This window comes from Arachis ipaensis, chromosome B9 (genome assembly GCF_059453495.1).
Source record: "Arachis ipaensis isolate K30076 ecotype BB chromosome B9, ASM5945349v1, whole genome shotgun sequence".
Lineage (NCBI taxonomy): Eukaryota > Viridiplantae > Streptophyta > Magnoliopsida > Fabales > Fabaceae > Arachis > Arachis ipaensis.
In genome coordinates this window covers 132144197-132168646 of record NC_142444.1, presented here as the reverse complement: position 1 = coordinate 132168646, position 24450 = coordinate 132144197, and the positions used below count along the sequence as shown (strand labels likewise).

The 24450-nt window shown below is 40.2% G+C and overlaps 1 non-coding gene across 1 annotated transcript; it reads right to left on the bottom strand.

The window, feature by feature from the left end:
• Positions 1–209: 209 nt before the first annotated feature.
• LOC148546362 (small nucleolar RNA R71) lies at positions 210–317 on the bottom strand. The gene has a single exon (XR_015900756.1). It is a non-coding gene; the product is annotated as a small nucleolar RNA R71 (small nucleolar RNA).
• Positions 318–24450: the final 24133 nt, after the last annotated feature.

Here is a 24450-nt window from a genome sequence, read left to right as displayed (position 1 = left end):
TTCAGTTCTTAACTGAATTCTTGCAGATATGTGATACTGTTAAGACTAATGGAGTAGATCCTGAAGTCTACAGGCTCATGCTTTTCCCTTTTGCTGTAAGAGACAGAGCTAGATTATGGTTGGATTCTCAACCCAAAGACAGCCTGAACTCTTGGGATAAGCTGGTCACGGCTTTCTTAGCCAAGTACTTTCCTCCTCAAAAGCTGAGCAAGCTTAGAGCTGATGTTCAAACCTTCAGACAGAAAGAAGGTGAATCCCTCTATGAAGCTTGGGAAAGATACAAACAGTTGACCAAAAAGTGTCCTTCTGACATGCTTTCAGAATGGACCATCCTGGATATATTCTATGATGGTTTATCTGAGCTATCAAAGATGTCACTGGACACTTCTGCAGGTGGATCCATTCACCTAAAGAAAACGCCTGCAGAAGCTCAAGAACTCATTGACATGGTTGCTAATAACCAATTCATGTACACTTCTGAAAGGAATCCTGTGAGTAATGGGACGCCTATGAAGAAGGGAGTTCTTGAAGTTGATACTCTGAATGCCATATTGGCTCAGAACAAGATATTGACTCAGCAAGTCAATATGATTTCTCAGAGTCTGAATGGAATGCAAGCTGCATCCAATAGTACTCAAGAGGCTTCTCCTGAAGAAGAAGCTTATGATCCTGAGAACCCTGCAATAGCAGAGGTGAACTACTTAGGTGAACCTTATGGAAACACCTATAACTCAACATGGAGAAATCATCCAAATTTCTCATGGAAGGATCAAAAGCCCCAACAAGGCTTTAATAATGGTGGAAGAAACAGGTTTAGCAATAGCAAGCCTTTCCCATCATCAACTCAGCAACAGACAGAGAACTCTGAACAAAATGCTTCTAATTTAGCAAATCTAGTCTCTGATCTATCTAAGGCCACTGTAAGTTTCATGAATGAAACAAGGTCTTCCATTAGAAATCTGGAAGCACAAGTGGGCCAGCTGAGTAAAAGGATCACTGAAATCCCTCCTAGTACTCTTCCAAGCAATACAGAAGAGAATCCAAAAGGAGAGTGCAAGGCCATTGACATAAGCGCCATGGCCGAACCTGTGAGAAGAGGAGAGGACGTGAATCCCAAGGAGGAAGACCTCCTGGGACGTCCAGTGGTCAATAAGGAGCTTCCCTCTGAGGAACCAAAGGACTCTGAGGCTCATCTAGAGACCATAGAGATTCCATTGAACCTCCTTATACCCTTCATGAGCTCTGATAAGTATTCCTCTTCTGAAGAGAACAAGGATGTTATTGAAGAGCAAACTGCCAAGTTTCTTGGTGCAATCATGAAGCTGAATGCCAAATTATTTGGCATTGATACTTGGGAAGTTGAACCTCCCTTGTTCATCAATGAACTAAGTGATCTGGATCAACTGACATTGCCTCAGAAGAGACAGGATCCTGGAAAGTTCATAATCCCTTGTACCATAGGCACCATGATCTTTAAGGCTCTGTGTGACCTTGGTTCAGGGATAAACCTCATGCCCCTCTCTGTAATAGAGAAACTGGAAATCTATGGGGTGCAAGCTGCTAAAATCTCACTGGAGATGGCAGACAGCTCAAGAAAATAGGCTTATGGACAAGTAGAAGATGTATTAGTAAAGGTTGAGGGCCTTTACATACCTACTGATTTCATAGTCCTGGATACTGGAAAGGAAGAGGATGAATCCATCATCCTAGGAAGACCTTTCCTGGCCATAGCAAGAGCTGTGATTGATGTTGACAGAGGTGAAATAGTCCTTCAATGGAATGAGGACTCCCTTGTGTTTAAAACTCAAGGATCTCCCTCTGCAACCATGGAGAGGAAGCAGAAAAAGCTTCTCTCCAAGCAGAGTCAACCAGAGCCCCCACAGTCAAACTCTAAGTTTGGTGTTGGGAGGCCACAACCAAACTCTAAGTTTGGTGTTGAACTCCCATATCCAAACTCTAAGTTTGGTGTTGGAGAGTCTCAACAAAGCTCTGCACATCTGTAAGGCTCCATGAGAGCCCACTGTCAAGCTATTGACATTAAAGAAGCGCTTGTTGGGAGGCAACCCAATGCTTATCTAATTCTTATTTTTCATGTTTTCTTAGGTTCATGATCATGTGGAGTCACAAAATAAAAATAAAAATTGAAAACGGAATCAAAAATAGCAGAAGAAAAATCACACCCTGGAGGAGCATCTGTCTGGCGTTCAAACGCCAGAACAGAGCATAGTTCTGGCGCTGAACGCCCAGAATGGGAGCATCCTGGCGCTGAACGCCCAGAACAAGCATAGTTCTGGCGTCCAACGCCAGAAATGGCAGCAAAGGGGCGTTGAACGCCCAAAATGGGCACCAACCTGGCGCTGAACGCCCAGAGTTGTGTGCAAGGGCATTTTGCATGCCTAAATTGGTGCAGGGATGTAAATGCCTTGACACCTCAAGATCTGTGGACCCCACAGGATCCCCACCTACCTTCACTCACTCTCTTCTCTCTTCTCAATCATCCTCTATTCCCAATAAACACTCATCCCTTCTGTCTTCCATTTACCACTCACACCCATACACCTACTTACCTTCAAAAATTCAACATCTCTTCCCCACCCAATCCCACCCATATGGCCGAATACACACAGCCATCCATCTCCTCCATATCCTCTTCTTCTTCTATTCTTTCTTCTTTTGCTCGAGGGCGAGCAACATTCTAAGTTTGGTGTGGTAAAAGCATAGCTTTTTTGTTTTTTCCATAACCATTGATGGCACCTAAGGCCAGAGAAACCTCTAGAAAGAGGAAAGGGAAGACAAAAGCTTCCATCAAGGGTCTATAGCTCAGTGGTAGAACATTTGACTGCAAATCAAGAGATCCCTGAGATACCTCAGGGGATACATTTTCTTCCACACAATTATTGGAAGCAACTAAGGGTGGAACATCAAGAGCACTCCATCATCCTTCATGAAATCAGAGAAGATCTAAAAGCAATGAAGGAGGAGCAACAAAGACAAGGAAGAGACATAGAAGAGCTCAAGGACATCATTGGTTCCTCAAGAAGGAAACGCCACCATTACTAAGGTGGATTCATTCCTTGTTCTTAATTCTTCTGCTTTTCGTTTTCTATGTTATGTGCTTATCTATGTTTGTGTCTTCATTACATGATCATTAGTAGTTAGTAACTTTGTCTTAAAGTTATGAATGTCCTATGAATCCATCACCTCTCTTAAAATAAAAACTGTTTTAATTCAAAAGAACAAGAAGTACATGAGTTTCAAATTTATCCTTGAACTTAGTTTAATTATATTGATGTGGTGACAATGCTTCTTGTTTTCTGAATGTATGCTTGAACAGTGCATATGTCTTTTGAAGTTGTTGTTTAAGAATGTTAAATATGTTGGCTCTTGAAAGAATGATGACTAGGAGACATGTTATTTGATAATCTGAAAAATCATAAAAATGATTCTTGAAGCAAGAAAAAGCAGCAAAGAACAAAGCTTGCAGAAAAAAAAAATAGGCGAAAAAAAAATAGAAAGAAAAAGAAAAAAGCAAGCAGAAAAAGCCAATAACCCTTAAAACCAAAAGGCAAGGGCAAATAAAAAGGATCCCAAGGCTTTAAGCATCAGTGGATAGGAGGGCCTAAAGGAATAAAATCCTGGTCTAAGCGGCTAAACCAAGCTGTCCCTAACCATGTGCTTGTGGCGTGTAGGTGTCAAGTGAAAACTTGAGACTGAGCGGTTAAAGTCAAGGTCCAAAGCAAAAACAAAGAGTGTGCTTAAGAACCCTGGACACCTCTAATTGGGGACTTTAGCAAAGCTGAGTCACAATCTGAAAAGGTTCACCCAATTATGTGTCTGTGGCATTTATGTATCCGGTGGTAATACTGGAAAACAAAGTGCTTAGGGCCACGGCCAAGACTCATAAAGAAGCTGTGTTCAAGAATCATCATACTGAACTAGGAGAGTCAATAACACTATTCGAAATCTGAAGTTCCTATAGATGCCAATCATTCTGAACCTCAATGGATAAAGTGAGATGCCAAAACTATTCAAGAGGCAAAAAGCTATAAGTCCCGCTCATATGATTGGAGCTCTGTTTCATTGATAGTTTGGAATTTATAGTATATTCTATTCTTTTTATCCTATTTTGATTTTCAGTTGCTTGGGGACAAGCAACAATTTAAGTTTGGTGTTGTGATGAGCGGATAATTTATACGCTTTTTGGCATTGTTTTTAGTATGTTTTTAGTAGAATCTAGTTACTTTTAGGGATGTTTTTAATAGATTTTGTGTTAAATTCACATTTCTGGACTTTACTATGAGTTTGTGTGTTTTTCTGTGATTTCAGGTATTTTCTGGCTGAAATTGAGGGACTTGAGCAGAAATCAGATTCAGAGGTTGAAAAAGGACTGCTGATGCTGTTGGATTCTGACCTCCCTGCACTCAAAGTGGATTTTTTGGAGCTACAGAACTCGAAATGGCGCTCTTCCAGTTGCGTTGGAAAGTAGACATCCAGGGCTTTCCAGAAATATATAATAGTCCATACTTTGGCCAAGAATTGACGACGTAAACTGGCGTTCAACGCCAGCTTTCTACCCAAATCTGGCGTCCAGCGCCAGAAAAGGATCCAAAACCAGAGTTGAATGCCCAAACTGGCACAAAAACTGGCGTTCAACTCCACAAATGGCCTCTGTACGTGCAACACTTAAGCTCAGCCCAAACACACACCAAGTGGGCCCCGGAAGTGGATTTATACATCAAATACTTACTCATGTAAACCCTAGTAGCTAGTTTATTATAAATAGGACCTCTTACTATTGTATTAGGCATCCTGGATTGTATTTTGATCCTGTGATCTCGTTTAGGGGGCTGGCCATCTCGGCCATGCCTGGACCTTTCACTTATGTATTTTCAACGGTAGAGTTTCTACACTCCATAGATTAAGGTGTGGAGCTCTGCTGTTCCTCAAGGATTAATGCAAAGTACTACTGTTTTCTATTCAATTCTTCTTATTTCGCTTCTAAGATATCCATTCGCACCCAAGAACGTGATGAAGGTGATGATTATGTGTGACGCTCATCATCCTTCCCCCTTATGAACGCGTGCCTGACAAACACTTCTGTTCTACATGAATTAAGCTAGAATGAATATCTCTTAGATCTCCTAACCAGAATCTTCGTGGCGTAAGCTAGAATGATGGCGGCATTCAAGAGAATCCGGAAGGTCTAAACCTTGTCTGTGGTATTCTGAGTAGGATTCAATGATTGAATGACTGTGACGAGCTTCAAACTCGCGAGTGCTGGGCGTTAGTGACAGACGCAAAAGGAGGGTGAATCCTATTCCAGCATGATCGGGAACCGACAGATGAATAGCCGTGCCGTGACAGGGTGCGTGAGCATATTATTCACTGAGAGGAGGGGATGTAGCCACTGACAACGGTGATGCCCTTGCATAAAGCCAGCCATGGAAAGGAGTAAGACTGATTGGATGAAGATAGCAGGAAAGCAGAGGTTCAGAGGAACGAAAAGCATCTCCATTCGCTTATCTGAAATTCCTACCAATGATTTACATAAGTACCTCTATCCCTATCTTATTATATAATATTCGAAAACACCATTATCACTTTATATCTGCCTGACTGAGATTTACAAGGTGACCATAGCTTGCTTCATACCAACAATCTCCGTGGGATTCGACCCTTACTCACGTAAGGTATTACTTGGACGACCCAGTGCACTTGCTGGTTAGTTGTATCGAAGTTGTGACAATTATAAATTAAGATCAGAGCACCAAACTTTGGAGCCATTACCAGGATTTGTTCGAGCCTGGAGATCACAATTTCGTGCACCACTTTTGCTGTGGCTAGGAAGGGTCTGCCAAGGATGATGGATTCATCCATACACTTTCCAGTCTCTAGGATTATGAAATCAGCAGGGATGTAATGGTCTTCAACCTTTACCAAGACATCCTCTACAAGTCCATAAGCCTGTTTCTTTGAATTGTCTGCCATCTCTAGTGAGATTCTTGTAGCTTGTACCTCTATGATCCCTAGCTTCTCCATTACAGAGAGAGGCATAAGGTTTATACTTGATCCCAGGTCATATAGAGCCTTCTCAAAGGTCATGGTGCCTATGGTACAAGGTATTGTGAACTTTCCAGGGTCTTGTCTCTTCAGAGATAATCTCTGCCTAGTCAAGTCATCCAGTTCTTTAATGAGCAATGGAGGTTCATCCTCCCAAGTCTCATTACCAAACAACTTGGCATTCAGCTTCATGATTGCTCCAAGGTACTTAGCAACTTGCTCTTCAGTAACATCTTCATCCTCTTCAGAGGAAGAATACTCATCAGAGCTCATGAATGGCAGAAGTAAATTCAATGGAATCTCTATGGTCTCAGTGTGAGCCTCAGATTTCCATGGTTCCTCATTAGGGAACTCCTTGGAGGCCAGTGGGCGTCCATTGAGGTCTTCCTCAGTGGAGATCACTGCCTCTTCCTCCTTCGACCATGTGAGACGTGTTTATGGCCTTGCACTCTCTCCTTGGATTCTCTTCTGTATTGCTTGGGAGAGTACTAGGAGGGAGTTCAGTAATTTTCTTACTCAGCTGACCTACTTGTGCCTCCAAATTTGTAATGGAGGATCTTGTTTCAGTCATGAAACTTTGAGTTGTTTTGATTAGATCAGAGACAATGGTTGCTAAGTCAAAGTGGCTTTGCTTAGAATTCTCTGTCTGTTGCTGAGAAGATGATGGAAAAGGTTTGCTATTGCTAAACCTGTTTCTTCCACCATTATTGTTGTTGAAACCTTGTTGAGGTCTCTGTTGATCCTTCCATAAGAGATTTGGATGATTTCTCCATGAAGGATTATAGGTGTTTCCATAGGGTTCTCCCATGTAAAATTCACCTCTTCCATTACTGGGTTCTCAGGATCATAAGCTTCTTCTTTAGAGGAAGCTTCCTTAGTATTGCCTGTTGCTGCTTGCATTCCAGACAGACTCTGAAAAATCATATTGACTTGTTGGGTCAATATTTTATTCTGAGCCAATATGGCCTTTAGAGTATCAATCTCAAGAACTCCTTTCTTCTGAGCTATCCCATTATTCACAGGATTCCTATCAGAAGTGTACATGAATTGGTTATTTGAAACCATTTCAATGAGTTCCTGAGCTTCTGCAGGCGTCTTCTTCAGATAAAGAGATCCTCCAGCAGAGCTATCCAATGACATCTTGGATAGTTCAGACAGACCATCATAGAAAATTCCTATGATGCTCCATTCAGAAAGCATGTCAGAAGGACATCTTCTGATCAGTTGCTTGTATCTTTCCCAAGCTTCATAGAAGGACTCACTTTCCTTCTGTCTGAAGGTTTGGTCTTTCACTCTAAGCTTACTCAATTTTTGAGGTAGAAAGAACTTTGCCAAGAAGGCATTAACTAGCTTTTCCCAAGAGTTCAGGCTTTCTTTAGGTTGTGAATCTAACCATGTCCTAGCTCTGTCTCTTACAGCAAAAGGAAAAAGCATAAGTCTGTAGACTTCAGGGTCAACCCCATTGGTCTTGACAGTGTCACAGATTTGCAAGAATTCAGCTAAGAACTGATGAGGATCTTCCAATGGAAGTCCATGAAACTTGCAATTCTGTTGCATTAGAGAAACTAATTGAGGCTTAAGCTCAAAGTTGTTTGCTCCAATGGCAGGGATTAAGATGCTTCTCCCATAGAAATCGGGAGTAGGTGCAGTAAAGTCACCAAGCACCTTTCTTGCATTATTGGCATTGTTGTTTTCGGCTGCCATGGTTTCTTCTTCTTTGAAAAGCTCTGTCAGGCCCTCTAGAGAGAATTGTGCTTTAGCTTCTCTTAATTTTCTCTTCAAGGTCCTTTCTGGTTCAAGATCAGCTTGAACAAGTATGCCTTTATCTTTGTTCCTGCTCATATGAAAGAGAAGAGAACAAGAAAGTAGAAAATCCTCTATGTCACAGAGAGATTCCTTGAGGTGTCAGAGGAAAAGAAGAATAGAAGGAGGAGGTAGATAGAAGAGAATTCGAACATATAAAGAAGGAGGGAGTTCGAATTGTACCTTGAGGAGGAGTGTTAGTCCTTTAAATAGAAGGATGTGAGAAGAGGGAAAGAATTTTCGAAAATAAATTAAAAAGATTTTGAAATAATAAAAAGAAATTTTGAAAATTTGATTGAGATTTTCGAAAATTAAGATTAGGAAAGAAATTAAGTGATTTTTGAAAAGATTTTGAAATTAGAAATTAAAAAGATATGATTGAAAATTAATTTTGAAAAAGATGTGATTGAAAAGATATGATTGAGAAGATATGATTGAAAATCAATTTAAAAAAGAAAGTTTTTAAAATTAAAGTTGATTACTTGACTAACAAGAAATATGAAGATATGATTCTAGAATTTAAAATTTGATCCTTTCTTAATAGGCAAGTAACAACTTGAAAATTTTGAATTAAATTACTAATTATAGCAAGGATTTTCGAAAATAGTAATAAATAAAAAAATGGAAAGAAATTGATTTTGAAAGGATATCATTTGAAAAGATTTGATTTTGAAAAATTATGAAGATTTGAAAAAATTTTGAATTAAAAACAAAATCTTCCCTCTAGTGTCATCCTGGCGTTAAACGCCCAGCCAGGTACCCTGGCTGGCGTTTAAACGCCAGTTTTCCTTCTTCACTGGGTGTTTTGAACGCCCAGCTTTTTCTGTTTGATTCCTCTGCTGAATGTTCTGAATCTTCAATTCTCTGTATTATTGACTTGAAAAGACATAATTTTGAAAATATTTTTGAATTTTTAATGATGAGAAACAATAAAAATTGCAACTAAGATCAAATAAACAATTCATGCAGGACACCAAACTTAAAAATTTTCATATAGGAGACACTAACAAATTGAGAATGCATATGAGAAACAACGAAACACACAAAACAAGAGAATTTAAAGATCAGAGCAAGGAAATCATCAAGAACAACTTGAAGATTAATGAAGAACATATTGCATGTTTTCGAAAAATGCAGGAAGAATGCAATTGACAACAAACTTAAAAATGATACTAGACTCAAACAAGAAACATAAAATATTTTTGATTTTTATGATTTTATCAATTTTTTTGTGATTTTCGAAACTTATATGGAAAAGAAAATAAAGGGATTCAAAACTTTTAATAAGAATTCCAGGAATCATGCAATGTTAGTCTAAAGCTTCAGTCTAAAAAGATTAGACATGTTTGGCCAAGCTTCAGCAGGACATTACATTCAGCAGCTAAATTGATGAGAATCAATCAGCTTTTGTGATGATAAGAGCATCTCCTTGAAACTCTAGAATTCATTCTTAAAAATTCTGAAAAATAAAAAGAAAAGTACCTAATCTAAGCAACAAAATGAACCGTCAGTTGTCCAAACTCGAACAATCTCCGGCAACGGCGCCAAAAACTTGGTATGCGAAATTGTGATCATCAACAATGGTGCTAAAGGAGTTGGAGCTCTTAAACGTGAATCACACTTTGTCACAATTCCACACAACTAACCAGCAAGTGCACTGGGTCGTCCAAGTAATAAACCTTACGTGAGAAAGAGTCGATCCCACGAAGACTGTCGGCTTGAAGCAAGCTATGGTCACCTTGTAAATCTCAGTCAGGCGAATTCAGATGGTGATGGAGAATTGATAATTAAAAGGTGAATAAAACATAAAATAAAGATAGAGATACTTATGTAATTCTTTGGTTGGAATTTCAGATAAGCGTATGAAGATGCTTTGTTCCTCCTGAACCTCTGCTTTCTTATTGCCTTCTTCCAATCATTCATACTCCTTTCCATGGCAAGCTTTATGTTGGGCATCACCGTTGTCAATGGCTACTTCCTGTCCTCTCAGTGAAAACGTTCCAAATGCGCTGTCACCGCACGGCTAATCATCTGTCGGTTCTCGATCATGTTGGAATAGGATCCATTGATCCTTTTGCGTCTGTCACACGCCCAACAATCGCGAGTTTGAAGCTCGTCACAGTCATCCCTTCCCAGATCCTACTCAGAATACCACAGACAAGGTTTAGACGTTCCGGATCTCAGGAATGGCCGCCAATAATTCTAGCCTATACCACGAAGGTTCCAATCTTAGATTAGAAACCCAAGAGATACACATTCAAGCTTCTTTGCATGTAGAACGGAAGTGGTTGTCAGTCACGCGTTCATAGGTGAGATTAGTGATGAGTGTCACATAATCATCACTTCATCATGTTCTTGGGTGCGAATGAATATCTTGGAGAAGAAATAGACTTGAGTTGAATAGAAAAATAATAGTACTTGTATTAATTCATGAAGAACAGTAGAGCTCCACACCTTAATCTATGGTGTGTAGAAACTCCACCGTTGAAAATACATAAGAAGAAAAGAGTCTAGGCATGGCCGTGAGGCCAGCCCCCAAACGTGAAAAGGTCTATCAAAGTCTGAAAATACAATAGCAAAAGGTCCTATTTATAGAAAACTAGTAGCCTAGGGTTACAGAAATAAGTAATTAATGCAGAAATCTTCTTCCGGGCCCACTTGGTGTGTGCTTGGGCTGAGCATTAAAGCTTCCATGTGTAGAGACTTTTCTTGGAGTTAAACGCCAACTTTTGTGCCAGTTTGGGCGTTTAACTCCAGCTTTTGTGCCAGTTTTTGAGTTAAATGCCAGAATTCTTGAGCTTAATTGGAACGCCTGTTTAGGCCATCAAATCTCGGGCAAAGTATGGACTATTATATATTTCTGGAAAGCCCAGGATGTCTACTTTCCAACTCAATTGAGAGCGCACTAATTGGGCTTCTGTAGCTCCAGAAAATCTATTTTGAGTGCAGGAAGGTCAGAATCCAACAGCATCTGTGGTCCTTTTTCAGCCTCTGAATCAAATTTTTGCTCAGGTCCCTCAATTTCAGCCAGAAAATACCTGAAATCACAGAAAAACACACAAACTCATAGTAAAGTCCAGAAAAGTGAATTTTAATTAAAAAATAATAAAAATATAATAAAAAATAATTAAAATATACTAAAAACATACTAAAAACAATGCCAAAAAGCGTATAAATTATCCGCTCATCAAACCTCTAAGGCATATCATGGTTGAAGACTTTGAGGAGGTTGATCATGAGATCGGTTCAATAATTAATGAGTTTCTGCCTACAATTGAACCCTCTCCCATTGAACTAGAGGAAGAGGTTAATGTTGTAGAAGCTTGTCAAGAGGTGGAGATCATCAAAGAGGAGCCCAAGAGAGTGAAGCATACAGTGGCAAGGCTGCCACTGGAGATACCTCCCCCCAAAGAAGCATGTTTTCAATCATAGCACAAAGTTAGGAAGGAAAATGTAAAACATGTGAATTATATGAATAAGTGTGAGTTTAGTAGATAAAATCTACTCAATTAAGTACAAAATGTACCACGAAATAGTGGTGCATCAATAGGCATCCATCCCATCTAGACTAGGTAAAAGATCGAGTGCTTTCTGAATAGCAGCTTTTGAGATAAGGACTTGCTTTTGGCGCACAAAGACTGACTGAAGGGTAGGCGAGTGATAGTCTTCATAGAATTCAACTACCCAAGAGAGATTAACTTCTCGCGGCTGCCTCTTTAAGAAACCCCACTGTCTCCTTTCAATGTGGGGCACCACAAATTCAACAAAGTGCTCTGGAAGAATGAGGAGGTGCTCATTGTAGTAGTTCCTCTCTACTAAGATGGGGAACATCCGCTCACAATAGCGGTTAGTGAATCATGCGGAGTCCCGAGCAGAAAATTCCTTCTCTGCTTCATCAACTCTAATAGTCCTCTTTACCCGCTTAGTATGTGGCTTAACTGTTGAGGGTGGTTGCGCCTTAGCCGGTGCTCTTTTAGTTTCCTTCTTCACCGGTGTCTTGTTAGAAGCCTTCTCTTTTCCTCTCTTGATGGGCATCCTTAAAAGGGAGAAAAATAAGGAATATTAAACTTAGAAAAATAAACACCGGAAGCAAAAAAAAGCAAGTGATAATGTATGCCAAAGAGAAACAAAGTATCTTAAATACATGGTAGCTACAACATGCGTGTAAGACATCAATAAAAGCATGAAGGCATATCACTAACACTAAATACAAGAGGGATAAAAGCATGCCAGTAAAAATAAAAAAGTAAGGTAGTCAATCTAAGAGTATAGTAGACCCTAAAATAGAATGTTAATTGTCAAAGTACACCTCATAACACGAACAAGCGAAGAATTATCAAAATAATCCACCAAATAAAATTTCAACACCAAAATAAAAATGCAAGAAGAAAAAAGAAATAAAAAGAAATTACAAATAACAAAATTAAAATACAATTGAAAATAATTAAAATATTTGAATGGAAAAAACAAAAGAATAATTAAAGCGTAGAAGAAAGTAAGAAAAGAAACCTTGAAAGAAGATGGAAAGGGGGAAATAAATGGGAGTAAGAATGAGAGAAGAGGGGTAGGAAGAGAGAAAGAAAAGGAAAGAAAATTGTGGCTGCCGGAGGTGGTGGTCCGACGGTGGTGGTGGAGGGGAGAAAGAAAGAAGGAAGAAGTAAAAAGAAAGAAAGAAGAAAGAAGAAGTAGGATTAGAAAAAGAAAAGAGGGATTAAAAAAGAAGGGGGGTCTGGGCGGCGTGTTGATTCAATTGGATTCGCCCTGTGACGCGTGCACATCGTCCACGCATACACTTGGGTAAGCAGAAATCTCAGTGACGCGTTAGCGTCGGTCACATGTACGCGTGACCACTCGTCGTGCCAGACGCACGATTCCAGCATAGCACCTGCACAACTCTCGGGTTTTTGTACCACAGTGCGCCGAAATGACATACGACGCGTGCGCGTCGCTCACGTACATGCGTGAGATGCAAAAATTGCTGATGACGCGTACACGTGGGGTGGGTTGTGTGCCAGGCACCGCACCCGCATAGTTTTAGCACAACTCTCGGGAAAATGTATCGGAGAGTGCTAGCATCCCTTATGACGCGTGTGCGTCGATGACGCTTACGCGTGGGATGCTCTCTTTTTTTTCTTTTTTTTAGAATACTTAGAACAAAAGGAAAATATGCTTATGGAAAAATTAACAAAAATACTTAATGAAACAAATATAAGTGATGGAGGCGGAAATTAGCCAATTAAGAAATTATGATAAGAACAGCGTTGCAAGTACAGTTCTTAATCAACAGAAAATCCGCTTATCAATTTAGAAAGGTTGTCACAAATTTAGAATAAAAATACTGGGAGTAGGAATCCCAGGTCATCTTCCAACGAGTTGACAAAAGGGTGCTATTTTATTAATCAGGAGTTTTCCGAGGAATTTTAAGAGTTGGAGAACGGAAAAATAAATAATTGTAAATTAAGGCAATGAAAATTAACAAGAGAATCTATATAATCGATTGAAAAGCCTTGACCGGGGGAATGATTAATTGGAAGTTCTATCCTTGTTGGAATTCTCTCAAGTGTAGTATCAAGAGGTTGTTGTTTTCACTTAGTTAACCCTTACTAAATAAAGGAAAGTCAAGTGATTGAGCTAACTCTTATTCGCAAGTCCTAATCCTCTCCTTATGGAAGGATTAGCGTTAGTAAATAAAGAATTAGCCAACAACTTCCAATTTAACTAATCACTTGAGCATTCCAACTCAAGCTCCTTTTAATCAACCCCAAGTCAAGTTGGAAGTCTACTCCATTGACATGAATATAACGTTCACAGAAATATAAGAAGACATGATAAATTAAATAAAATAGGAACTGATAATTAATTAAAAGTAAAAATAGTTCTTTGCATTAATAAATCTGAAAATGCAACATACGTATCTGAACAGGGTTAATAAGTAATCAAAAGAGTAAAGGAATAAGAAAACAAACTAGAATAATAGCAACTTCATTAGAGGTAGTGATTTTTCTCAATATCCAAAGCAAAAGCATAAAACTATAAAAACTATGAGTGTGTAGATAACCTAGAGTCTCTGCTTAGGAAGAGTGATTTCTCTCCAAGATTCCAATCTAAAAACTAAAAACTATGCGAATGAGAATGTGTGTTGAGTCTCTGCTTGTCCCCTGGCTCTAGTCTGTGTTTCTGGGCTGGAAACTGGGTCCAAACTTGGCCCAAATTCTCCCCCAGCATTTTTTGCGATTTCTGCAGGTCGTGCTTGTCACGCGTACGCGTTAGTCACGCGTACACGTCGCTAGTCACTTTCGCGTATCTAGCATACGCGTCAGGCACGCGCACGCGTCGCTGTGCGAACTCTGATTCACGCGCACGCGTGAGTCATGCGTGCACCTCGCTCCTCACTGGTCATCTCCTTTATTTCTTGTGCTCCTTCCATTTTTGCAAGCTTCCTCTCCATTTTTTAAGCCATTCCTGCCCTATAAAGCCTAAAAACACTTAACGCACAGATCACGGCATCGAATGGTATAAAGGGGAATTAAAAATACATAATTTAAAGGCTTAGGAAGCAAGTTTTCAATCATATAACAAAATTGGAAAGGAATTGTAAAATCATGCAAATAGTATGAATAAGTGTTCAAAGACTTGATAAAAATCACTCAATTGAGCACAAGATAAACCATAAAATAGTGGTTTATCAATCTCCCCACACTTAAACATTAGCATGTCCTCATGCTAAGCTCAAGGAGATATAAAGAATGAATGGGGGAAAGTAAGACTCATGAGATGCAACCTATGAATGCAACTATATGCTAAGATGATTTTGTCTACTTGGTCAAAAGTAAATAAGTTCCTTCAAGCAAGCATAAACCAGATTCCACTAATTCAAATCATACAATAAAAGACAAGTAAACTTGTAAGAAGATAGCTCATGAAAGCAGGGAATATAGAGTCAAGCATTGAACCCTCACTGGTAGTGTATATGCACTCTAATCTATCAAGTGTCTAGGGTTAATCACTCTACTTTTCTCTAGTCATGCTCTCTAGACTTTGTTCTTCATCTAACCAATCAACAAAAATTTAGTACACCAATGCAAACATCATGAGGTCTTTTCAAGGTTGTAATGGGACTAAGGTAAGGGTGAGGATATATGTATGGCCAAGTGAGCTATAATATGAATCTTTGATTAACCTAAGCTCTCACCTAACGCACACACTCTATGTAACTCTAAATTCATGCCTAGCTACCCATAATTCTCACTTTTGCATCACATAGTCATGTATCCAAGTTTTCCTTTTAATTTCACTACATATGCATTGATCTTTTATTAAACTTAACACTGGGGTAATTTTGTCCCCTTATTTATTTATCTATTTATTTATTTGTTTGAATATTTTTGGTTTTTTTTTTAAATCATAAAAGCAAACATAACATATCAATGCACATGAGTTTTACATTTTTTGGTCTCACATGAGTAGGTACCCAAATTCCCAATATCTTGTCAATAGAATTCAACACTTTCTTATCAATCCAAGTTCCCACAGTTCCCCACACTTAATTGATACACAATCTCTATCTTAAGATAACCAAAGATTCAATTTGGGGTAATTAATTATGTTTCCGCTTAAGGCTAGTGATGTAGTAAAATATAGAACAAAAGGGGATTAAAAGGCTCAAAGTGGCAAACAAAGGTAATTGAAAGGGTAGGCTATTTGGGATAAGTGAGCTAATAACAAATGATTGCCTCAATCATATGCAAGCATGTAAATACACTAAACAATGGACATATAGAATGGAACAAAATATAGATTGCAATCATAGAGAAGAAAACATACAAGAATGGAATGTTATGGTTAAATAGTGTAACCATGTGATTAAGCTCAAATCTCACAGGTTTGTGTGTTCTTAGCTATAATTCATGTTCCAATTTACAGTCTTCAAATAAGTTTAACACAAATTATCAATTTAAATTAGTGAAATGCTATAAAAAGGGTCTTAAAAGGAAACTCATTACTTTAACCAAGCAAAACATACATGCAGACAATTATTAACATGCAATCTATCCTATCTAACAAAGGAAAAAGTCAAATGTTGGTGTTAAGAGAGAGAAAGAGCTTACCTCCGGAAGTCAAAGACTGACATCCCCACACTTAAGGTTTGGCACGGTCCTCCGTGCCATCAGTAAGGAGCAAGGGAAGGCTGGAAGCATTGCCTCCAGTGTCTGGTTCGCCTTGGCTTCCTGTGCTACTGGAGGAAGGGGAGTCTAGGGTGTCCTTCTATTCTGGAGGTGGGTGAGTACCAGCTATGAGTGCCTTCAGATAGTTGTATCTGCGCTTGTTACAGCGCTCCATTTGCTCCATTTGCCGGTCTTGCCGGTCGAACCTCTCAAGGATCTGTAGGAACATCTGATGGATCGATGGTGCTTGTGGTGTGGATGATGGTGGAGTAGAAGTAGGAGGAGTATCCAAAGATGGGCCTGCAGGCCGGCTCGCAGAGGGAACTGGTGGCCTGATATACTTCCCATTCGGGACATACTGGTCGGCCCTAGGGATCATGACCTTCGTGTCGCCTGCCCGAGAGGATACACCTGCTGCAAAGACTAAATCTGAGACCAAGGCGGGGAAAGGCAGATTACCCGCTATCTGTACGTGTCATATGGCTTGCCGGATGTGTCAGGGCAGGTTGAGTGGTTGCTCTGTCAGGATGCACCAGATGAGGACAGCTATGTCTGCTGTGAAGGTCGACTCGTGAGTGCTCGAAAAAACATAGTGGGACATAATTTGTGCCCACACGCGAGCCTCCAGGGTGAGTGACTGGGCTAAGATGCTCTTGGGTTTTGAACGATGCTGCTCGTAGATCCATTTGCTGCCAGGTTGGGCTATAACTCCAAGTACGCTATCCCAGTCGAACTGATACATCTGACACTTACGAGATGCTTCTTGATATGCATCCCATCCCTCAGGACTAGGTGGAAGGTCTAGTGCTCTCTGTATGGCACTCTCGGAGACAGGGACCGGTTGTTGACGGACGAAGACAGTCTGCAGAGTGGGCAAGTAGAAGTTTGAGTAGAATTCAACTACCCATAATAAGTTGGCCTCTCGCGGCTACCGCCTCAAAAATCCTCACTATCTCCTCTCAATTCGGGGCTCCACAAAATCAACAAAGTGTGTTGGAACAATGAGTAGATGCTCATTGTTGTAGTTCCTCTCAGCTAGGATGGGGAACATCTATTCGCAATAACGGTTAGCAAACCGTGTGGAGTCTCGGGCGGGAAAGGCTTTCTCTGATTCATCAACTTTAATGATCCTCTTCACCTGCTTTGTTGGCAGCTTGACACTGGTAGGTGGAAGTGCGTTTGACAGTGTTCTCTTGGTTCCTCTCCTAGCCAGTGGCTTGTCAGTGGCCTTCTCTTTACTTTCTTGGTACCCATGCCTAAGGAAGAAGAAAAATGAGGAATGTGAAATATAGATAACCAAAACCGGAAGGGAGAAAATTCCAAGTGATAATGAATGCCAAAGGAAAGATGTTAGCTCAAATACATGGTAGCTACAACATGTAGGTAAGACATCAATTAAGAGCAATAAGGCAATTCATAATTAATAAATAGATGCAAGAGGTGAAAGCATGCAAGGAATAGGCATGAGAAGCATAACTAAAGCATAAAAAATTAAATGTGCCAATATAGAGAGTATTTGTCTGATGATAATTGTGAATGATAATCCCAAATACATGTGGAGTGCAAGGGTTGTGAAAAAGAGGCATTCAAGTAAAAGAGTAGAACAAAATAGAGTTCAAGATGCCATAACGGATTTTTCACAAACACTTGGTGAGCAAGATAGAATATGAATGAAAATAATATAATCCAAATGTATATGAGAGCCAAATTAAAGTATCAATTGTCAAATCATTCCATATAATAACCACAAGCTTTAGGATAATAAGATTATATCCAAATAAAACTCCAATACCAACATAAGAATGCATGAAAAAGAAAAGAAAAAGAAACCATAAATAAGTAAGCTAAAAGAAAGATAGAGAAGAAAGAAACCTAAATAAATGCAATAATGAAAGAGTAGATGGGAGGAAGAAAAGAACCTTGATGAAGAAGATGAAAAAGGAGGGAAGAAAGTAGTAGAAAATAAGAAAGAATAAAGAAGAAGAAAGAAAGAAGGAAGAAATAATTAGGATTGAAAAGAATTAGGATTGGGGGGGGGAAGATTTGAAATCAGGCACTGAAGTGGATAAATTGTGCGTCGCATGCGACGCGTACGCGTGCATCACGCGTACGCATGAATTGTGCTATTTTCAGACAACGCATACGCGTCGGGGATGCGTACGCATGATATGGGTTGTGCGATTGGCGTGAAGGCAGCCTCCCGCGCGTACAACTCTCTGTTTGATACGCACATGTGCCAACATTGTATACGACGCGTGCGCGTCAGGGACGTGCACGCGTGGATGGCCTTGGTGAGAAAACGACGCGTACACATCAGGGACACGTACGTGTGATAGGGCTTGTGCTCCCAGCACAGTTCCGACCCCACACCATCATAACTCTCTGGCCATACACCCATTTTCGCCGATTTACAGGGTCACGCGTACGCGTGGGGGACGCGTACGCGTGGACTGGTGAAAACGCAAGCGATGCGTATGCGTGAGGGATGCATACGCGTGGACTTGCTTGTGTGCCAGGCACACCACCAGCACTACTCCTGCCCAACTCTCTGTTAAATTTTATTTTTTACACACACATATGACGCGTACGCGTCAGCGACGCTTGCGCGTCGTGTGCTTTTTTTTTTATGCAGAATGCAAGATGCAGCATGCAGATGAATATGCAAAAATTATGAATGAACACTATGGAAAAACAAAAGAAAATTAAACTAGGAATGAAAACAGAACAATCATACCATGGTGGGTTGTCTCCCACCCAAGCACTTTGCTTTTACGTCCTTAAGTTGGACGGTTCACAAGCTCAATCTACTTCTGTTGGTGGATCTTCCAAGAGGAAGACCTCTAGCTCCTTATTGTCCTTCATCTTCTCACCATGATAGATGGAAGACTCAGATGGAACTTGAAGGATGACTCAGATGGAAGACTCCGTATGGCTCTGTCTTCTCTACTCTATAGGGGCCTTCCCATCTGGATCTCAGCTTTCCTGGCATGAGCCGCAGCCTGGAGTTGTAAAGAAGAACCAGCTCTCCAGGTCTAAACTCTCTTCTTTTGATATGCTTGTCATGCACAGCCTTCACCTTCTCCTTATATAGTCTAGAGTTGTCATATGCCTCGAGTCGAAGGGTCTCTAGTTCTGCCAGTTGCAGCTTCCTTTCAGTACCAGCTTTCACAAATCCCATGTTGTATTCCTTTACAGCCCAGAAAGCCTTGTGTTCTACCTCCACTGGGAGGTGACAAGCCTTTTCGTACACTAAGTAGAAGGGACTCATCCCGATGGGTGCTTTGTACGCTGTTCGATACGCCCAGAGCGCATCAATGAGTCTGGTGCCCCAGTCCTTCCTATGAGGCTTGACTATCTTCTTCAGAATGCGCTTGATCTCTCTGTTAGACACCTCGGCTTGCCCATTGGTCAAAGGATGGTAGGTTGTTGCTACTTTGTGAACAATCCCATGCTTCTTCAGTAGACTTGCTAATCTCCTGTTACAAAAGTGAGTGCCTTGATCACTCACGATTGCTCGTGGTGATCCAAAGCGACAGATAATATGGTTTCTAACAAAGGAGACAACAGTGTTAGCATCATCAGTACCGGCCATTTAGAAACATAATCTACAGCTAATAGTATATATAAGAAACCACCAGAGTTTGGGAATGGACCCATGAAGTCAATGCCCCAGACATAAAAAATTTCACAGAATAGCATAAGCTGTTGGGGCATCTCATCCCTCTTGGATATATTACCAAACCTTTGGCATGGAAAACAAGATTTACAGAAGGCAGTAGCATCTTTAAAAAGAGTGGGCCACCAGAATCCACAGTCTAAAATTTTTCTAGCTGTTCTTTGAGGGCTAAAATGTCCACCACTCTCAGAGGAGTGGCAGGCCTCTAAAATGGACTGGAATTCTGATTGAGGCACACACCTTCTAATTATCTGGTCAGCACCATACCTCCATAAATATGGGTCATCCCATATATAAAATTTGGACTCGCTTTTCAGCTTGTCCCTTTGATGCTTGGTAAAATTGGGAGGGAAGGTATGACTGACTAAATAATTAGCTATAGGAGCATACCAAGGAACTACTTCAGATATTGCGTGCAAGCTATCTAATGGAAAAGCATCATTGATAGGAGTGGAGTCATCCTTAATGTGCTCAAAGCGACTCAAGTGGTCTGTCACTAAATTCTGGGAACCACTCCTATCCTTAATTTCTAAATCAAATTCTTGCAGCAACAATATCCAACGTATTAGCCTTGGTTTGGACTCTTTTTTAGCTAATAAATAATTTAGAGCTGCATGGTCTGAGTACACTACCACCTTGGTACCAAGTAAATAGGCTCGGAATTTATCCATAGTAAAAACAATAGCCAGAAGCTCTTTTTCAGTGGTAGTGTAATTAGACTGAGCAGCGTCTAAGGTCTTAGAAGCATAAGCAATTACGAAAGGATCCTTACCTTTGTACTGAGCTAGCGCTGCTCCTACTGCATGGTTGGAGGCATCACACATAATCTTAAAAGGTTGGTTCCAGTCGGGTCCTCTCACAATCAGAGCTTGAGTCAAGGCAAGCTTTAGCTTATCAAACACCTCCTTGCAGTCCGCATTCAGCTCGAACTCAACATCCTTCTGCAGTAGTCTGGATAAAGGTAATGCTACCTTACTGAAGTCCTTGATAAATCTCCGGTAGAAACCTGTATGACCAAGGAACGAATGGACTTCCCTTACGGAAGAGGGGTAAGATAAACTAGAAATCACATCGACCTTTGCTGGATCTACAGAAATACCAGTATTAGAAACAACATGTCCTAGAACAATACACTGTTTAACCATAAAATGACACTTTTCAAAATTCAATACAAGGTTTGAACTAACACACCTGTCTAATACTCTAGCTAAACTATCCAAGTAAAGGTTAAATGAATCACCATATACGCTAAAATCATCCATGAAAACTTCCATACAGCTCTCAATAAGATCAAAGAAAATTCTCATCATGCACCTTTGGAAAGTAGCCAGTGCATTACACAAGCCAAAAGGCATCATCTTGTATGCATACATTCCAAAGGGACATGTAAAATTAGTCTTCTCCTGATCTTTAGGAGCTATATAAATTTGAAAATAGCCTGTATAACCATCTAAAAAGCAGTAATGTGATTTACTTGACAGGCGATCAAGCATCTGATCAATAAATGGCAAGGGGTAATAATCCTTGCGAGTAGCTTGGTTGAGGCGCCTGTAATCAATGCAAACTCTCCATGAATTCTGCACTCTAGTTGTCAGGAGCTCTCCATGCTCATTCTTCACTGTTGTGACTCCAGACTTCTTGGGCACCACTTGTACTGGACTGACCCATTCGCTATCTGAGATGGGATAGATAATATCAGCTTCCAGCAGTCTGGTCACTTCCTTCTTGACAACTTCTAAGATGGTAGGATTCAACCGCCTTTGAGGTTGACGGACAGGCCTTGCTCCTTCTTCTAAAAATATCCTGTGCTCACAAACTTGAGGGCTGACGCCTACTATATCTGACAAACTCCACCCAATTACTTTCTTGTGTCTTCTCAGCACACTAAGCAACTGCTCCTCCTGTTGGGAAGTGAGTTCCCTTGCAATGATAACTGGGAGCTTCTGATTATCCTCAAGGTAAGCATACTTGAGGTGGGGTGGAAGGGGCTTCAACTCCAGTTTCTGCTCATGGCTAGGCACTGGATCATCTGGAGCTAGTGATGATGGCAAAGTGTCCTTATTGTGTTCAGAGGGTTTCCCTACACTTGGATCTTGCTCCATGTGCATCTCTTCTACTTTTTCTTGGTGAACTGTAGCTACTGTCTCATTAATGATGTCGCACTGGAAGATGGAATGATCTTCCAGGGGGTTCTTTTTGGCTTCATCCAAGTTGAAGCTCACTGCTCTACCATCTACCTCAAAGGAGTAAGTTCTTGAGAATGCATCCAACTTGAACTTTGAAGTCTTCAGAAATGGTCTTCCAAGCAGGATGGATGATGGTCTTCCTGAGTCATTAGGGGGCATCTCCAAAATATAGAAGTCAATAGGAAATGTGAGCCCCTTAATGATCACCAGCACGTGCTCAGCAATTTCAACCACAGAGATAATGCTTTTATCTGCCAAAACAAAACGTGCTACCGACCTTTTTAAGGGAGGGAGCCTCAAAGCATCATATACAGATAATGACATTATACTAACACACGCTCCTAAATCACACATGCAGTTAAAAAATTTCACACTATCTATAGTGATAGTAACCATGCATGGACCTGGGTCACAATATTTTTCAGGTATATCACCCACTAAAGCAGAAATGGAGCTACCTAGAGGAATAGTTTCTAAATCCTGTAATTTATCTTTATGCATGCACAAATCTTTTAGAAACTTAGCATATTTAGGTACCTGCTGAATAACATCAAAAAGTGGAATGGTTACCTCAGCCTTTTTAAATATTTCTACCATTTTAGGGTCTAGTTCCATCTGCTTTCTGGGCTTCCTAGCAAGGTGTGGAAATGGAATAGGTGATGCCAGGGCATTTTGGCCAGTTTCACTGACCTTTTCTTTATGGTTTTAGGGTAGTTTCATACACTTTCTTAGGAAATAGGCAAGTTTTGGGTAAATAATCACTTACATCTTGATTCAAGCAAACATTGTGAATTTTACATGATTTCATGAGAATTATGCATGAATTAAATGACAAAATTGAATGATGCATGTCTCATAACTTGGATTAGAGCTTTGATGCACTTTATTACTTGATTTCAGGACAAAGGAAGCAAGGAAAAACCACGTTAGTAGCCACGTTAGTCTAGCTAACGTGACTACTAACGTGGAATGGAGGCTAGCTTGCAACGTTAATGAGAAAAGTGATCGCCATTAACGCCTTCGTGAGCCATCATAGCCCACGTTAGTTGCCACGTTAACTATGTTAACGTGGAAGCTAACGTGGAAGAGAAGTAGAACTCCAACGTTAGTGGTAAAAGTAAGTGCCACTAATGTTCCAAAGTGGCAGCTGGCCACGTTAAGAGTCACGTTAACTCAGTTAACGTGAACTCTAACGTGGATGAGGAAGATAATGCCAACGTTAGTGACACTCACCTTTGTCACTAACGTTGGAATAAGCTCATATTTGCCACGTTAAGAGTCACGTTAACCTAGTTAACGTGGACTCTAACGTGGAGAGAGCAAGGAATCACCAACGTTAGTGACACTCACCTTTGTCACTAACGTTGGAGATGACTATGAATACCACGTTAGAAGTCACGTTAACCTAGTTAACGTAAACTCGAACGTGGGAAGTAGGGGCGTTTTGAAGCGTTAGTGACAAAGGTAAGTGTCACTAACACTCTCGAAGATTTGGCAAGCCTACGTTAAAGGCCACGTTAACTATACTAACGTGAACTCTAGCGTAGGGAGAAAGGGGTACTCTCAACGTTATTGGAAAAGGTAAACCCCAGTAAAGTTTGCGAAGGGCTAAGAAGCAACGTTAGTGGTCACGTTAGTGCCACTAACGTTGAAGTTAACGTGGACCATTTTTGGGTTAGGAGCGTTAGTGAAAAAGGTGATTGTCACTAATGTTCTCGACCCCACAGTTTCACTTAACATTAACGCCACTAACGCCCCAAGCTAAAGTCCATACCCACTGCACACTTTTTCTGCAAGTAAAGCTGAGCCCACTGAATAAGATAACTACTTCAACTCAAGATCCAAAGGCCCATATCCAAGACTTGAAGAAGCAACTAGAAGATCAGAAGAATAGTATAAATAGGGAGAACTTTGAACTAGAAAAGAGCTTTTTGGATGATTAGAATTACTTTCTGTATTTTACTTTCTCTGTAACTTCTAGTTTAACTTTTCAGAATGTATTCTCCATCTTTGTTTTCCATTCCCAGAGCTATGAACAACTAAACCCCTTTCATTGGGTTAGGGAGCTCTGTTGTAATTTGATGGATCAATAATAGTTTCCATTCTTCTTCTTCTTTCTTTTCTCTTGATTTTATTAGAAAGCTTTCAATCTTCATCCAATTGAGTAGTTATCTTGGAAAAGAAGCTATTCATACTTGGATCTCTTCGGAACCTTGGAAGAAGAATGAAGAGATCATGCTAGAAATACTTTCTCATGTTGGACCAAATTAGGGTTTGGATGGATATAGTGACATATAATTCTACCAACATTTTGATTTGGAATAAAATGTGGTATAATCAGTGACCACACCTCATCTCTTCTCATGAGAAATTGGACCAAGAAATTGGCTATTGATCAAGATTTGAGAGATTGAATTACCAAGGAATTGGAATTCAATCACTTAAGATTGCCAAGGAGATCAATGAATGCATTGATTGAGGAAGAGATGAAAATGAACTTGATCCAGAGGATGCAACATCTCCTAAGCCCAATGAACTCCCCATTTCTGATCTTACCCAT